The 15,355-nt window shown below is 44.2% G+C and overlaps 1 protein-coding gene across 5 annotated transcripts in view; it reads right to left on the bottom strand.

Annotated features, from left to right (window-relative positions):
* Positions 1-15,355, bottom strand: part of SV2C (synaptic vesicle glycoprotein 2C) — a 215,787-nt gene that overhangs the window by 150,277 nt on the left and 50,155 nt on the right. The gene's annotated exons all lie outside the window — the stretch shown is intronic.

Raw genomic sequence — 15,355 nt, 5'->3', positions numbered from 1 at the left:
TTGTATTTGACTCTTTGCGACCCTATGGACTGTGTAGACCTCCAGGCTCCTCTGTCCATGGGATTCTCCAGGCAAGAATACTGGAGTGGGTTGCCATTTCCTTCTCCATATATCTGGGTATATACCCCCAAAGAACCAAAATCAGTATCTCTAAGAGATATCTATACTCCCGTGTTCATTGCAGTATTACTTACAATAAAACAGGATACAAACTAAATATCCATTGACAGGTGAATGGATTTTTTAAAATGTGGTACACACATACAATGGACTATTATTCAGCCTTAAAAAGGAAGACAAGCTTGCTATTTGCAATGACACAGATAAACTTATAAGACATTATGCTAAATGAAAGAAGTCAGACACAGAAGAACAAATACTACATGATCCCACTTATATCAGGAATAAAATACTCAAACTCAGCTGCTGCTGCTGCTGCTAAGTCACTTCAGTCGTGTCTGACACTGTGCAACCCCATAGACGGCAGCCCACCAGGCTCCCCCGTCCCTGGGATCCTCCAGGCAAGAATACTGGAGTGGGTTGCCATTTCCTTCTCCAGTGCATGAAAGTGAAAAGTGAAAGTCAAGTCGCTCAGTCATGTCCGACTCGTAGTGACCCCATGGACTGCAGCCTACCAGGCTCCTCCATCCATGGGATTTTCCATGCAAGAATCCTGGAGTGGGGTGCCATTGCCTTCTCCATCAAACTCATCAGAGAGTAGATAAGTGGTTATGAGCAGCTGGGGCAAAGGGAACTGGGGAGGTGTTAGTGACAGTACATAAATTCACTTATGCAAGATGAATAAGTCCTAGGGATCTACTGTTCAGCATGGTGCATATAGGAAATTTTATTGTATTGCATACTCTAAAATGTGCTAAATTTGTCAGTGATGGGGAGGTGAATTTACTAGTACTGTCCTCCAGCGCCAGGTGCTTTTCACACACACTCTCTAATTCTCACCACAACTCTTTAAGGTGACATTTTGTACTAGCAACGGGCTGTAAGCTACTGCACTTGGCTGGTACAAGGACAGAAGAAACATTTCTGGGCACCTAAGGTCAGCTTTAAGAAGTCCATGACTACTAGAAAGTCACTAAAACAGCTTGGAAGCTTTCACCCCACTTATTCTTATCTGCCTACTGACACCCCCAAATCAGGAACAGAGGATGAGAGGTTATGGAAAAGTGATAATCACAGTGAAGAAGAAAAAGAAATTTGTAAGACAAAGATATCATTTACTTTCTTTTTCCAGTAAACTAAGCTCAGAGAGTTTAAGAAATACCCCAAGGTCACACAACTCCAGATGTAAGGTTCAAATGCATCTCTGCATCAAAGCCTTTGTTCATCTTGAGCCTCTTTCCTTCACATCCTAACTGTTGCTGTTGTTCAGTCACTCAGTTGTGTCTGACTCTTTGCAACCCCAGGAACTGCAGCACGCCAGACTTCCCCGTCCTTCACCATCTCCCAGAACTTGCTCAAACTCATGTCCAATGAGTCGGTGATGCCATCCAACCATCTCATCCTCTGTCACCTCCTTCTCTTCCTGCCCTCAGTCTTTCCCAGCATCAGGGTCTTCTCCAGTGAGTCAGTTCTTTGCATCAGGTGGCCAAAGTATTGGGGCTTCAGCATCAGCCCCAACATTCAGAACTGATTTCCTTTAGGATGGACTGGTTGGATCTCCTTGCAGTCCAAGGGACTCTCAAGAGTCTTCTCCAACACCACAGTTCAAAAGCGTCAATTCTTCAGTGCTCACCCCTCCTTATGGTCCAACTCTCACATCCATATGTGACTACTAGAAAACCATAGCTTTGACCATATGGATGTTTGTTGTTAAAGTAATGTCTCTGCTTTTTAATCTGCTGTCTAGGTTTGTCATAGTTTTTCTTCCAAGGAGCAAGCTATCTTTTAATTTCATGACTGCAGTCACCACCTAATGGAACCATCTAATGCACCATCTAATGCATTCACATCCTAATGGAAACACATAATGAGACATCTTAATACATGGTCTGGAAATCATCAGCAAAGTCTAGGGTTGCTTCTATTAAATCTTTCTAGTCCTGCATTCAGAGCACTGTTCCTTCTGTTTAATCTTCCTGCTGGAGCATCTGTAACCAATTAGGTGCTTTTATCTGACACATGTCTGTCTCCTTCTCTGGCCTAGAAGTGCCCCCAAAGCAAGGACCACATCCTTGTGACTCCCGCACCTGGTCTGGAACCCGGCACAGAGAAGGCACTAAGCGTTTGCTGGATGACTGAGCAAAGAAAGGTAATTCATGTCATGAACAGAGGTAAACAAAGCCCCAAAAACTACGCCTTGGGAAAACCTTCTTCAGCGGACAGAGAGTAGAATGCAGGTTTCCCAGGTGGCACCAGTGGTAAAGAATCTACCTGCAAATGCAGGAGACTTAAGAGATGCTGGTTTGATCCCTGGAGGAGATCAATACCCACTCCAGTATTCTTGTCTGGAGAATTCCCATGGACAGAGGAGCCTGGTGGGCTACAGTCCATGGGATCACAAAGAGTCAGACACGACTGAAGCAACTTAGCATGCACAAGTAGAATGCAGGAGGCATTTTTAGAGGAGCTGAGAGATGTTCAGGAGGATGCTGAGCTGCTGAGGTCACAGGAAGATACAGTTTCAGTAAGAATGGGGACCCTCCTATTCTTACTGAAACTGTATCTTCCTGTGACCTCAGCAGCTCAGCATCCTCCTGAACATCTCTCAGCTCCTCTAAAATGCTTCCTGCATTCTACCTGTGCATGCTAAGTTGCTTCGGAGGGTCCACACTGGGAGAAGGCAATGGCACCCCACTCCAGTACTCTTGCCTGGAAAATCTCATGGGCAGAGGAGCCTGGTAGGCTGCAGTCCATGGGGTCACTCAGAGTGGGACACGACTGAGCGACTTCACTTTCACTTCTCACTTCCATGCACTGGAGAAGAAAATGGCAACCCACTCCAGTGTTCTTGCCTGGAGAATCCCAGGGACAGGCGAGCCTGGTGGGCTGCTGTCTATGGGGTCGCACGTGACTGAAGCGACTTAGCAGCAGCAGCCAAAGCTGAGGGAAGTGCTGGGGGTCTCCACCAAATAGGAGCAGCTCAGGATGCCCAGGGCAGGGGGCAGAGGAAGTACTTTCCTTATCCTGAGAAGAACCTGGCAATCCCATGCCTTTCTTCGGCTTTCCCAAGGGCTTTGCAGTGATACAGCTAACATGCACCTCCATGTCACAGCTATAGAACTGATTTCTCTCTACGGGAGGGGGGCGGCATCTCTAGGAGAACAATGCATTGCTTCGTGACCCTGAAAACACATGATCTGTGATCACACACAGTGTAAGATGTGAAGCAGGAATCTGCAGGGGCCACCATCACAGAACTGTTAACCACATCTCTGCCAAGGTCCTTATATGATAAATGTAGTATGCCCGGGGCAGAGCGGGGCAGCAAACAAGAGGTTTCTTTACTCATCCAGCAATCCACAGGACAAATGTGTGATGTGCAGTCTTAGAGGATCCTTTGACTGAGTCAGTTCACCCCTAGGGGTGGTCAATTGGAAGCTGCCTCACCCCCTCTGCCCAGCTACTCTGAGCAATCCTCTACCATTTCATCACTGCTTTTAGACTGTTTAAATGGGAACAGTAAAAGTACATTTTACTGTTAAATCTAGAGGTACCAGTAAGTGACAGAGTTTTCAACCTGGAAATATAAATAAAATGAGATAGCTGCAAGCTAACCCAGTCTGCTCCTGGTTGGCCAATTTATCTCCTATAGACATTCCAGATACGATTATTGGCATGAGCTGATGCAGAAGTACTGGATAATGGCTACAAATTCATAATTATTTCTTTGCAGAAGATGAGTAATGTTTTTTCAGCTGCTCTAGTCTATAATGTAATTATGTTATTAGCAGTATTATACAAAACAAATAGACCACAGTACCTTATGAACAATTTTTAAACACCGATTTGTTTCCTTCTCTTTAAAAACATACATTAAAACTCCATTTAGCAATTAATCTGACATCTGTCCTTTCCACTCTCTAGAATATTTTTCTCTCTGCCACAGCCAATGTCCTTAGTCAGTTATGACCACCTACTCCATCCTGAAACACCCCCTGGCCTCCAGGTAAGAGACTTTTCCTATCTTTCAAACCATTTGTTTGATGCCTTTTCTCCTCTCCCCTCCTAAGCATTCATGAAAAGTCTGCGTTAGCCCCTCTCTTCTCATACCCGCCCCTCCAACACACACTCCTTTCCTGTATGCTCTGCATCTCTGTTCAAAGATGTCTTCATTGCCCAACTCTAGGGCCAGTTTCTGCATCAAGCCCCAGAACCTACTTCCAAACGCCTTCTTTTACAATTTTTCCTGAGCAGCCTAGTTGGCATTTCAAAGTTGACAAAAGTTCACTGAGTACCACTCACCTGCCAGACTCTGTGCTATGGGTAGTCTGTGAACGAGACACTCAGTTCTTGTACTTATAGTAGAAATAACTAAATTCATCTTCTTTGGCTCAGACAGTAAAGCGTCTGTCTACAATGCGGGAGACCTGGGTTCGATCCCTGGGTCGGGAAGTTCCCTGGAGAAGGAAAAGGCAACCCACTCCAGTACTCTTGCCTAGAAAATCCCATGGACGGAGGAGCCTGGTGTCCATGGGGTTGCAAAGAGTCGGACATGACTGAGAGACTTCTTTCACTTTTCACTTTTCCTACACATGGGCTCCCCCCAACCTCCCCAACAACTCTGGAGCTCCAATTTGTTTAAAGCACCGCTTCAAACATAGCACCTGGGCATGAAGCCTCAGTACCTATGATATATTCCCTTTTCCTGCTCCCACAGCTAGTGGGTTGTAAAGGGTCAGAAATCCTCTTGAAAAGGCCCTCTCCCCTCTAGTCTCTCTGCCATCACCCACAGTCAGGGTCTTGACATGTATTGACTGCACAGTTCAAATGCATCTCAGCCACTCCTCAACTCACTCCTCAGTCCAAACACCTAGTCTCCTAAAGCAGAGTTTGCACCTGGTCACTTCTCTGCTAACATGCCCCCGGTTCCCCCAGCTGCCCCCACACCAAATAACTCCTGGAAACTTCTCCATGAACAGATAGGTCCCCAGCCACCTTTGCAATCGTTCCCCTCTGTGTATGTTCCACTTCAACAAAACTGAACATTTAATTTCCAATACTCAGTCCAAGGTCTCCATGCCGTGGTGCCTTTGCTCAGCCTGTGCTCCCTCCCAGAGACAGTCTTTTTCCGCTTACATCTCTGTGAGCCCAAATTCTAGCCACCATTCCAAGCCTGGCTCCGATACCACAGTCTCCTTAAGACTTTTCCCTATCCATGCCTCCCTCAAACAGGATTCATCTCTCAGTCCTCTGCTTCCTGTATCATTTCGATGTCTTGTGTCTTATGCCCTGGGTTTTGTCTGGTTGATCTTCATATCTGCCATGATAGAGGGCACAGTGCAACATCTTGGGAGAATCTAATATATGATGGATAAGCCCCTGTGAGTGTTCTTTCTGGGTGAGAACTGCTAAATTTTGAAAGGCAGCCACAAAGACATCTCTAATCTATTAATTAGAAAAACAAAGAGATAATGAAGGAAACAGACAGAGGGCTCCGAGAAGCCGACCGCCTCACATATACAATCCGCCTCCACTCCGGCATCTATGTTTATGGATGAATTGACTCCCACAGCAGGATTTCTTTTCATCCCTGTTAGCAGTCTGGCTAACTCTTTCAGCTTTCAATCAGTTCTTCTGACACAGTAGCATTTTTTAATATTTTTGACTTAACTAGATTCTGCTGAGAGAACTAAGCTACTCTCAGAAAAACTATTAAATTTTCTGTACATAAGAGGGGGAAAAAATCTGCAGTCACATTATAAATTTATCACCATGACTCTGGCACTGAGAAACTATTTCTACAAAGCAGAGTCACGCTGTGCCCTGCACATCTGGGGTCCGTTTTGGGATGCAGAGCTGTAAACGTGGTTAGGGACTGTCATGCCCCACACCACGTAGGAGAAAGACGAGCCTAAAGAAGCCAAATGCCCATCTCGGTGGGGGAAAAAAACAACTGTGCATCCTTCAGCTATCAATAAGACATTTCCTTTTTGGGGGAGGAAAAAAAAACTTTCTTTCAAAAATGGCACATGAAGCTTCCTTGTCCATGGATGTTACTGTTTACTCATGAATAAGGAAATCAGTCCCATTTCCATTTGCCCCTTCCATGGTTTGAAATCTTGATATCATGTACAACCTTTGCTATCACAGCTGTTGGGAATGCTGCTGCTTCTTGGTTGGGGGTGTCTAGGACACAGCTACTCAATGTGGAGTTTGGAACTAACACCAATGCCAAAATCACCTGGGAGCTTGTAAAAGTATCTCAGACCCCACTCCTCACCTGCTCAAGCAAAACATGCCTCCTCTGGTGACTTGTCTGCATTTTTATGTCCAAGAAGCAATGGTCAAGATCATGGTGCTTCTTCATGTGGCTAAGAATAACTTGAGGCGCTAAAAAAACATATACGGTTCCCAAGGGTCATCCCCTAGCACTGACTCCGAATGTCTGGGATCAGATATAATTTTGGTTAAATTAGATAATCAAATTAATATGACATATATGATGCCTGACAAACAGAAGGCAAAGAGCAAACTCTAAGCCCTCCTGTTATCACTACTACCAGTAAGGTTGTCAGACTCACCAGATAAAACCACACAGTGATCCAGGTAAATTTGTATTTCAGGTGAACAGATAACTGATAAATATAAGTATATACCAAATACACTACCCTTATGGCAGAAAGTGAAGAAGAACTAAACAGCCTCTTGATGAAAGTAAAGGAGAAGAATGAAAAAGTTGGCTTAAAGTTCAACATTCAGAAAACGAAGATCATGGCATCTGGCCCCATCACTTCATGGCAATTAGATGGCGAAACAGTGGAAACAGTGGCAGACTTTATTTTTTGGGGTCCAAAATCACTGCAGATGGTGACTACAGCCATGAAATTAAAAGACACTTACTCCTTGGAAGAAAATCTATGACCAACCTAGACAGCATATTAAAAAGCAGAGACATTACTTTGCCAACAGAAGTCTGTCTAGTCAAGGCTATGGTTTTTCCAGTGGTCATGTATGGATGTGAGAGTTGGACTATAAAGAAAGCTGAGGGCTGAAGAATTGATGCTTTAGAACTGTGGTGTTGGAGAAGACTCTTGAGAGTCCCTTGGACTACAAGGAGATCCAACCAGTCCATCCTAAAGGAGATCAGTCCTGGGTGTTCATTGGAAGGACTGATGTTGAAGCTGAAACTCCAATACTTTGGCCACCTGATGTGGCAAGCTGACTCATTGGAAAAGACCCTGATGCTGGGAAAGATTGAAGGCAGGAGGAGAAGGGGACGCCAGAGGATGAGATGGCTGGACGGCATCACTGACTGGATGGATGTGAGTCTGGGTGAACTCCTGGAGTTGGTGATGGACAGGGAGGCCTGGTGTGCTGCGGTTCATGGGGTCGCAAAGAGTTGGACACGATTGAGCAACTGAACTTAACCGATACAAAATACTGCGTGAGATATATTTATACTAAAATATTATTCCTTTGTTATTTATCACAAATTTAAATTTAACTGGCCATTTTGTATTTTCTCCAGTAATCCTAACTATCCCTGACTTTGTAATACCTGGGGCAGAGAAGTTAGGTAGATAGGTGGAAAAATAGATTAGGCTCAGATTGTGGAGAGCTTGAATGCCATTCTAAGGAGTTTGAATCAACCTGTACTCAACATTTTTGAGTAGGGACATGACATAACCCAAGTACTCCATCCTTTACTCCCAGGAATGAGGAAGACAAAGTCAAGTGGGCTGCTGGGGCAAGAATCCCCAGTTCAAAGATTCTTTAGGAAGGGAGACCAGAAGGTCATAGTAATGGCCAGTGACGAAGTCACAAAAAACAAAAAAGTTAAAATTTCAAAATCTTAAATTTAATTCTAAACTCTTAAATTACTTACACCCCACTTGACCCATAACAATAATTTAAACTAGCTACTTGATTTTTCTTTTTGAAGGAATAGCTGGTACACAGCTGAGCCCTAGCTTTTACAGAGAGATTTTCGTAATCAGAGAAAAAAAAAATCTAGTAACACATCAAAAGCCAAACTTCCAATATCTTTCCAATGCCTACTCTGCCAGAACCCAGAACTTTGCATCTGGATATCCCAAATACTTAGAACAAAGCCTCAGTTATAAAATCAATCAGTGTTCCTACTCACAGTCCATTTGCTCTTATTTAACACATTATTCTTTTTTTTTTATTGAAGTATAGTTAATTAAATGGCAACCCACTCCAGTTGCCATTGTTCTTGCCTGGAGAATCCCAGGGACGGGGGAGCCTGGTGGGCTGCCGTCTATGGGGTCACACAGAGTCGGACATGATTGAAGCGACTTAGCAATAGTTAATTTACAACAATGTGTTCATTTCAACTATAATAACAAAGTGACTTCAGTTGTGTAGTAAAGTGATTTAGAATCTTTTCCAGATACTTTTTTGTGACCATGTTGTGTGACTTGTGGGATCTTAGTTCCCCTTTGTTGTTGTTCAGTTGCTCGGACATGTCTGACTCTTCACAACCCCATGGACTGCAGCACACCAGGCTTCCCTGTCCTTCACCATCTCTCAGAGCTTGCTCAAACTCACGTCCATAGAGTCGGTGATGCCATCCAACCATCTCATCCTCTGTCATCCCCTTCTCCTCCTGCCTTCAATCTTTCCACCAACAGGGTCTTTTCCAATGAGTCAGTTCTTCGCATCAGGTGGCCAGAGTATTGGAGCTTCAGTATCAGTCATTCCAATGACTATTCAGGACTGATTTCTTTTAGGATGGACTGGTTTGAGCTCCTTGAAGTCCCAGGGATTCTCAAGAGTCTTCTCCAACACCACAGTTCAGAAGCATCAATTCTTCAGCGCTTAGCTTTCTTTAGAGTCCAACTCTCACACCATACATGACTACTGGAAAAACCATAGTTCTGACTATATGGACCCTTGTTGGCAAAGTAATGTCTCTGCTTTTTAATACACTATCTAGGTTTGTCAGAGCCTTTCAAACTAGTGATCAAACCAGGGCCTTCTGCAAAGAAACCACAGTCTTAACCACCAGACTGAGAGGGAAGTCCTGTGGATTTTTTTCATTATAGTTATTACAAGATTCTGAATACAGTTCCTCATGCTATACAGTCAGTCCTTGTTGTTTAGCTATTTTGTATAGAATAGTATCTGTTGATCCAAAACTCTAATTTATGTCTCTCTGCTCCTCTCACTATCCCCTTTGATAACACTGCTGCTGCTGCTAAGTCGCTTCAGTCGTGTCCGACTCTGTGCGACCCCATAGACGGCAGCCCACCAGGCTCCCCCGTCCCTGGGATTCTCCAGGCAAGAACACTGGAGTGGGTTGCCATTTTCTTCTCCAATGCATGCAAGTGAAAAGTGAAAGTGAAGTCGTTCAGTAGTGTCCGACTCTTAGCTACCTCATGGACTACAGCCTACCAGGCTCCTCCGTCCATGGGATTTTCCAGGCAAGAGTACTGGAGTGGGGTGCCGTTACCTTCAAACAAATAACACTAGTTTGTTTTTAATGTCTGTGACTGTTTTGTAAATAAGTTCATGTGTATAATATTTTTAAAGATTCCACATTTAAGTGATATCATATGATATTTGTCTTTCTCTTACTTCAGGATTTCTTTTCATTACTTTTCCTCTCACGATCTTAAAGGCCAATAATAAATCTCAGAGTGTAAGGTAAGAATGTCAATTTGCAAATATGAGGTTGGGAATACTTACATCAGTGATTTATCAGACTAATTCTTCAAGATGAATGTAATCGTTTCCTACATTCTGAAGCTTTATGCGGGAAACTTAGGTCCTGTAGAAGTTCTTGTTATGGAAGAATATTCGAGACATTAGATTTCCCATGAAAACATGGTGTTTAGAATTGGAACCTACAAGTCTGTATTACAGGTATTTGGCTTGATCCAGATATTAGACGATCAACAGTCTGACTGCCTTATTTAAACCAAAGTGCACAGATAACAAATTCCCTAATCCAATAACACTTCCCCGAGTTCTTCAGGGCCTTCCTGGTGAGTCCCAGACTGCATTAGGATATTAAAGCCAGAGGATCAGAATCCCCACCCAGGAGTAATCTAGGACATAGGAATACAGGTGTTCAACTGCAAGAATCAGCCTTCAGGTTCAAAGCTATACTGTGAGCAATCACCCAGGGACCTTCCGGACGACAGAGGGCATTTACTATCACACTTTCACAGCCCAGAATGTACTTACTGGTGAATTTCATGAATGGAACACAGAGTTTCTCTTCTCTCCTGTCCTGTGGGCTCTGGATGGAAGAATCTTTTCAGGCTACTTGGTCCAACTCCATTTGGATGCCAGAAACCTCTCTTTTCCCAGAAGGATGTGAAAGACCAGAGGGAATAAGACCCAGGAATATAATGGCAATGAATTATTGAGTCTTCTTTTCCAATTTGGCAATAATGAATCCAAATAAGATTTTGCTGGTGTTGGTGGACAGGATATTCTCTAGGAATCAATAAGTATTTAATTCCAATTAGAATCACTATGACAGCGAGAGGCTAAACAGAGCCAGAGGGCACACCCGCAGCAGAGATCAAACCTCCCTCTAAGACACAGAGGACAATGGCATTGAGCAGGCTGCAGAGCTGCTGAGCCTGAAGCCTGCAGCACACACTTTTAGGGTACAAAGCTAAGGGTCTTAAATTTAGAGCGCACCAGATGCCAAATGATACAGCTCTTGGAATAAAGTTCAAAGAGGAAGAACTCTGCATCACTCTTTGTTATCAGCTGGGATATCCTGGTCCACCACGCAGCACTGGGCAAGGGCGATACACGCCCTGAAAAGATGCTCAGCACACAGGAACACAGTCACTACACTCTGTCTGCAGTCCAGGGGCAAATAACAATGGGACTAAAAAAAGGGACTCTCAGAAACTTGAAGCTGTTCTTTTCTTTCCCCCAAAATACAAACATCCAGACATAAAGCAGCTTTAGAAATCTCAGCAGAATTTTTCTTCTTTTGTTAATAACGAAAGGAATAAGGGAACAAATGGAGGGATGGAGAAGGAAATTAGGTATGTGTTCAGGTCATATTCATCCAGCCCAGGCTTTAAGGAAACTGTTCTTGCTATAAGTGGTTAAAAAAAAATGAGAGAGAGAGAGAATTCTGTATGTTCCAAGGAATTCTACACCATCCAAATAAAAAACTATAGATAGAGAGGTTAAAGAGATGCTTGAGGCTTCTCAGGGCTTCCCAGGTGGTTCAGTGGTAAAGAATTCGCCTGCCAATGCAGGAGATAAAGGTTTAATCCCTGGTCGGGAAGATCCCCTGGAGAAGGAAATGGAGCCCACTCTAGTATCCTTGCCTGGAAAATCCCACAGACAGAGGAGCCTGGTAGGCCACAGTCTATGGAGCCGCAAAGACAATTTAACAACTAAACAACAATCTGGCTTTGGCCCGACTACACTATCAAAACTCTTGCTCTGAAAATCACCAAGGCATGTGGAAATTAGGTGTTACAGTCGATAAAAGACAGAAGAAACCTATAGAGGATGTTCAGTTATCGCTGAGTCCTCAAGTATGTCTTGGTTTAGAATATATTGTCTTCTATCTGTTTTGTACTCGTCAACACTTGGCCACGATAATGTTTTAGTACCTAAAAATTACTCCACTCTACCACCCCCAACCAGAAAGCAGGTGGCCCAACAACGATGAGGCTCCCTGCTTCCCCAGGTGGCTCTTCGGAGGAGACAGAACAGTCCAGAGGAAGAGCAGGAGGAAGGGGAGCCAGCGAGGCACTAGCTGGGCTATGACAGGCGAGAGCGGGAAGGTGGCTGAGCCTGGTCGTGCTGTGAGTCTGAAACCGGCACACATCCCTCCCTGTCTGGAGGCTTTCTTAGAACCCAAACTGGTCCTCAGCAGCTCTTGGACCGGAGGTAAGATGTGGTCGGAGAGGGCTCCCTGCGCATCCACTGTGAGACGCAGCCCCGTGAGGGGAGAATGCTGGGTGCCTGCGGCCCCTGTGCCGGGGGCTGGGAAGCTGGAGGGCACCCTGTCACTTCACTCCATACATGGGCTCGTCCCTTCAAATGAACGTCCTAGCCTGGCACAATGGAAGAACCATTAGTGGCGGCCAAGATCTTCAAGGGCCAGGCCCGAGGGGCCCTTTTCAACCTTTACAAGACTCTTCTGCACCTACGAAGGAAGCACATCCCTTCCTTCTTCAAGCGACTCCCAGAGCTGCCCTCTCTCTCGGCTGCTCCTTCTCAGTCTCCTCCGTGACATCTTCCTCACCACCAGTCCCACAGATAGTCTTCGGCAGGAAACTGCCCTCTCCCTGGTTACGGTTTCAGGCAGCTTCACCTTAAATGAGATGGTTCTCAAAACATAGCGCTTCAGCCCACATGGTGACAGGAGCCCATCAGGTGCTCCTCTTTGGATGCCTCCCCCCAAATCTCAAAGTGATTGGTCTAAAACTAAAGTGGGCTTCCCTGGTGGTCCAGTGGTTGCGAATCTGCCTGCCAGTGTAGGGGACGCAGGTTCGATCCCTGATCTGGGAGGAGCCCACAGGCTGTGGAGCCTGTGCCCTCGGGCCAAGGGGCTGCACCTCCTGAAGCCTGAGTGCCTGAACCCAGAGCTTGGCAACAGAAGCCACGCCAGTGAGAAGCACGTGCACCGCCCCTAGAGAAAGCCCACAGCAATGAACACCCAGCAAAACCAAAAATTAATAAATACATCTTTAAAATAAAATAGAAAAACAAACCCTTCTTCTTTCTCCTTCATGCTCAAACCTATCATCTGCCTCACCTAACTTGATGAACTGCCTTCCTTCCACTAACTGTCCTGTTCCTTCTGTTCCAAACTACCAGTGACCCAACCCTTGCTGACTCTACCTCTGGGCCAGCTCTCTGGTCCATGCCTTCCTTCCACTGCCTTAGTCAGGTCCGTTCCCCTCACAGGGTCTCCCTGCCTGAAGTCTCTTTAGCTATACTTCTCTTCTGGTTATACACTTCTCTTCTTGGACTGCAAGGAGATTAAACCAATCAACCCTAAAGGAGATCAGTCCTGAATATTCATTGGAAGGAGTGATGCTGAAGTTCCAATACTTTGGCCACCTGATGTGAAAAGCGACTCATTAAAAAAGACCCTGATGCTGGGAAAGACTGAAGGCGGGAGGAGAAGGGGACGACAGAGGATGAGATGGTTGGATGGAGTCACCGACTCGACGGACATGAGTTTGAGTAAGCTCTGGGAGATGGCGACGTACAGGGAAGCCTGATGTACTGCAGTCCATGGGGTCCCAAAGAGTTGGACATGACTGAGCAACTGAACAACAGCTTCTGGTTATGGATATCTGTTTCCTTGACTTGGTGGTGCCCAGACACTTGTCATCTCTCTATGCTAGACTATGATTTCTTTGGATACACAAACCTTGTTTTTTCTATTTCTCCTATGTTCGCCTGTGGTAACATCATGCTTTGCACATAATAAATACTCAATAAATAGACTTTGGCAATAGAAGATGAATTTTCTTAAAATGATGGTACTTATTCCCCCAAACAGCAGCTGATTAGATTAACCTCTTCTCAGTTAACAACACTATTTATGCACACAGACTGTGCACACAAACACATGCACACAAGGGATACCCCTAACTATCTGGAAGTCAATCTTCCAGCAAACACAAAGATAGGCGTTATCTCCTAAATAACTAAAACATAAATCGGTTAATATTTTTCATTCCTAGTTTTCCTTGAGTGAAATGACACAATGCTCAGTGGCAAATGAGAAACAATTTTGCAAACCTTTCTCCTCCCAAAGGCCACCAAACATGGGTTGTGTATCTTCCTGTCTTGCATTTTGATCCCATGGCTATGACTTAGTGTGGTAATTATATTACAAAGCTATTATTTGCTGAAATGAAAATGGCAAAACAATTTACATGCTTGTCTAAAAAAAAGACTGTGTTAGAATGCAATTGTCAGTAAAATTACAATAGCAAAATAACTGAAAGGCAAGTCTGGAAGGCGCAGTTGTGAACCCATCACAAAGTTTCTGTGGGGGACTCAGGGCATACACTCCTGGGGACACACTTTTAATTCACAAAAGCAGGCAGCGTTTATGGGGAGATGAAGATGTCTGTGCTCCAATGGTTCCCCAGCATTATCCACACTTGTGAACGCCCCCGGGGGTGTGTGACACCATCACGGTTTATGGGACAGACCGGTAAGAGCACGTGTGGGCTACTGCACCTCCTTCAGCACCAAGAAGATAAAAGGGAAGCTCAACTTCAACTTTTCTGCTTCCGATATAAAAGCGAGGATCATAACATGAAAAGACTGCTAATCTATATTCAAGCCTGAGAGTATTAAATACTTGTGTATTAAAATAGATGTGTTTCTAAGGATCTGTTTTCTTAAAACATTCTGCTGATATATTCTGTTAGCAAAATCTTGATAAATATTTTAATGCCCGGTAGGTAGATTTACTTACCAAAGTAAAAAAAATTAAACAAAAGTAGAGTGCTATCTATGAAACAGATATGCTGAAATGATGAATTTGATGACTCTGGACCTTCCTCCGACCCCTATTCTGCATTTTGATGGGTGAACACACAGACGAGCCCACCAACAAAACCTGTGCAATCTATGCCCCTGTGCCCCCCGCTTCATCCCCCTCCCAGACTGCATCTATGGGTCTATCTCTTCCAGTTGAGCAAGTAAAGAAACAAATGAGTAAGTCAGACACAGAAATACAACTATCACATTATATCACTTACATGTGGAATCTAAAAAAGCGATACAAGAGAACTTATTTACAAACCAGAAATGGACTCACAGACACAGAAAACAAACATATGGTTGCCAAAGGGGAAGGGAGAAGGAAGGGATAAATTAGGAGTTTATATTATATTATCTATAATAATACATATTAATATAATTATTATATTATTTATGATATATATTATATAGTATAAATTAGGAGTTACTTACTAAACCACAAAAAGATCTGTATACTTTTGTTTTTCAAATTTTAGTTTTAAAAAGTCCGTTGGAAACAGAGACACCAAGTATTCTTACTCTCGTTCACAGACTCTGAAACACATGAAGGTTTGCTCTGCACACAAACGTGCTCTCTGAGCAGAAGGGCTTGAAAGGTCTCCTGATTTAACGTACCACGTGTCTGACGTGGACCTCACGTTTTGGGGATAGTCTGCTGTGGGCATGCTTCTTGGCCTTCTTACTTTTCCTCCCGGAGGGAAGGTTAAATACA

This window comes from Bubalus kerabau, chromosome 10 (genome assembly GCF_029407905.1).
Source record: "Bubalus kerabau isolate K-KA32 ecotype Philippines breed swamp buffalo chromosome 10, PCC_UOA_SB_1v2, whole genome shotgun sequence".
Classification (NCBI taxonomy): Eukaryota; Metazoa; Chordata; class Mammalia; order Artiodactyla; family Bovidae; genus Bubalus; species Bubalus kerabau.
Note: the sequence above shows the minus strand (reverse complement) of the source record. Positions and strands in the feature narration are given on the sequence as shown.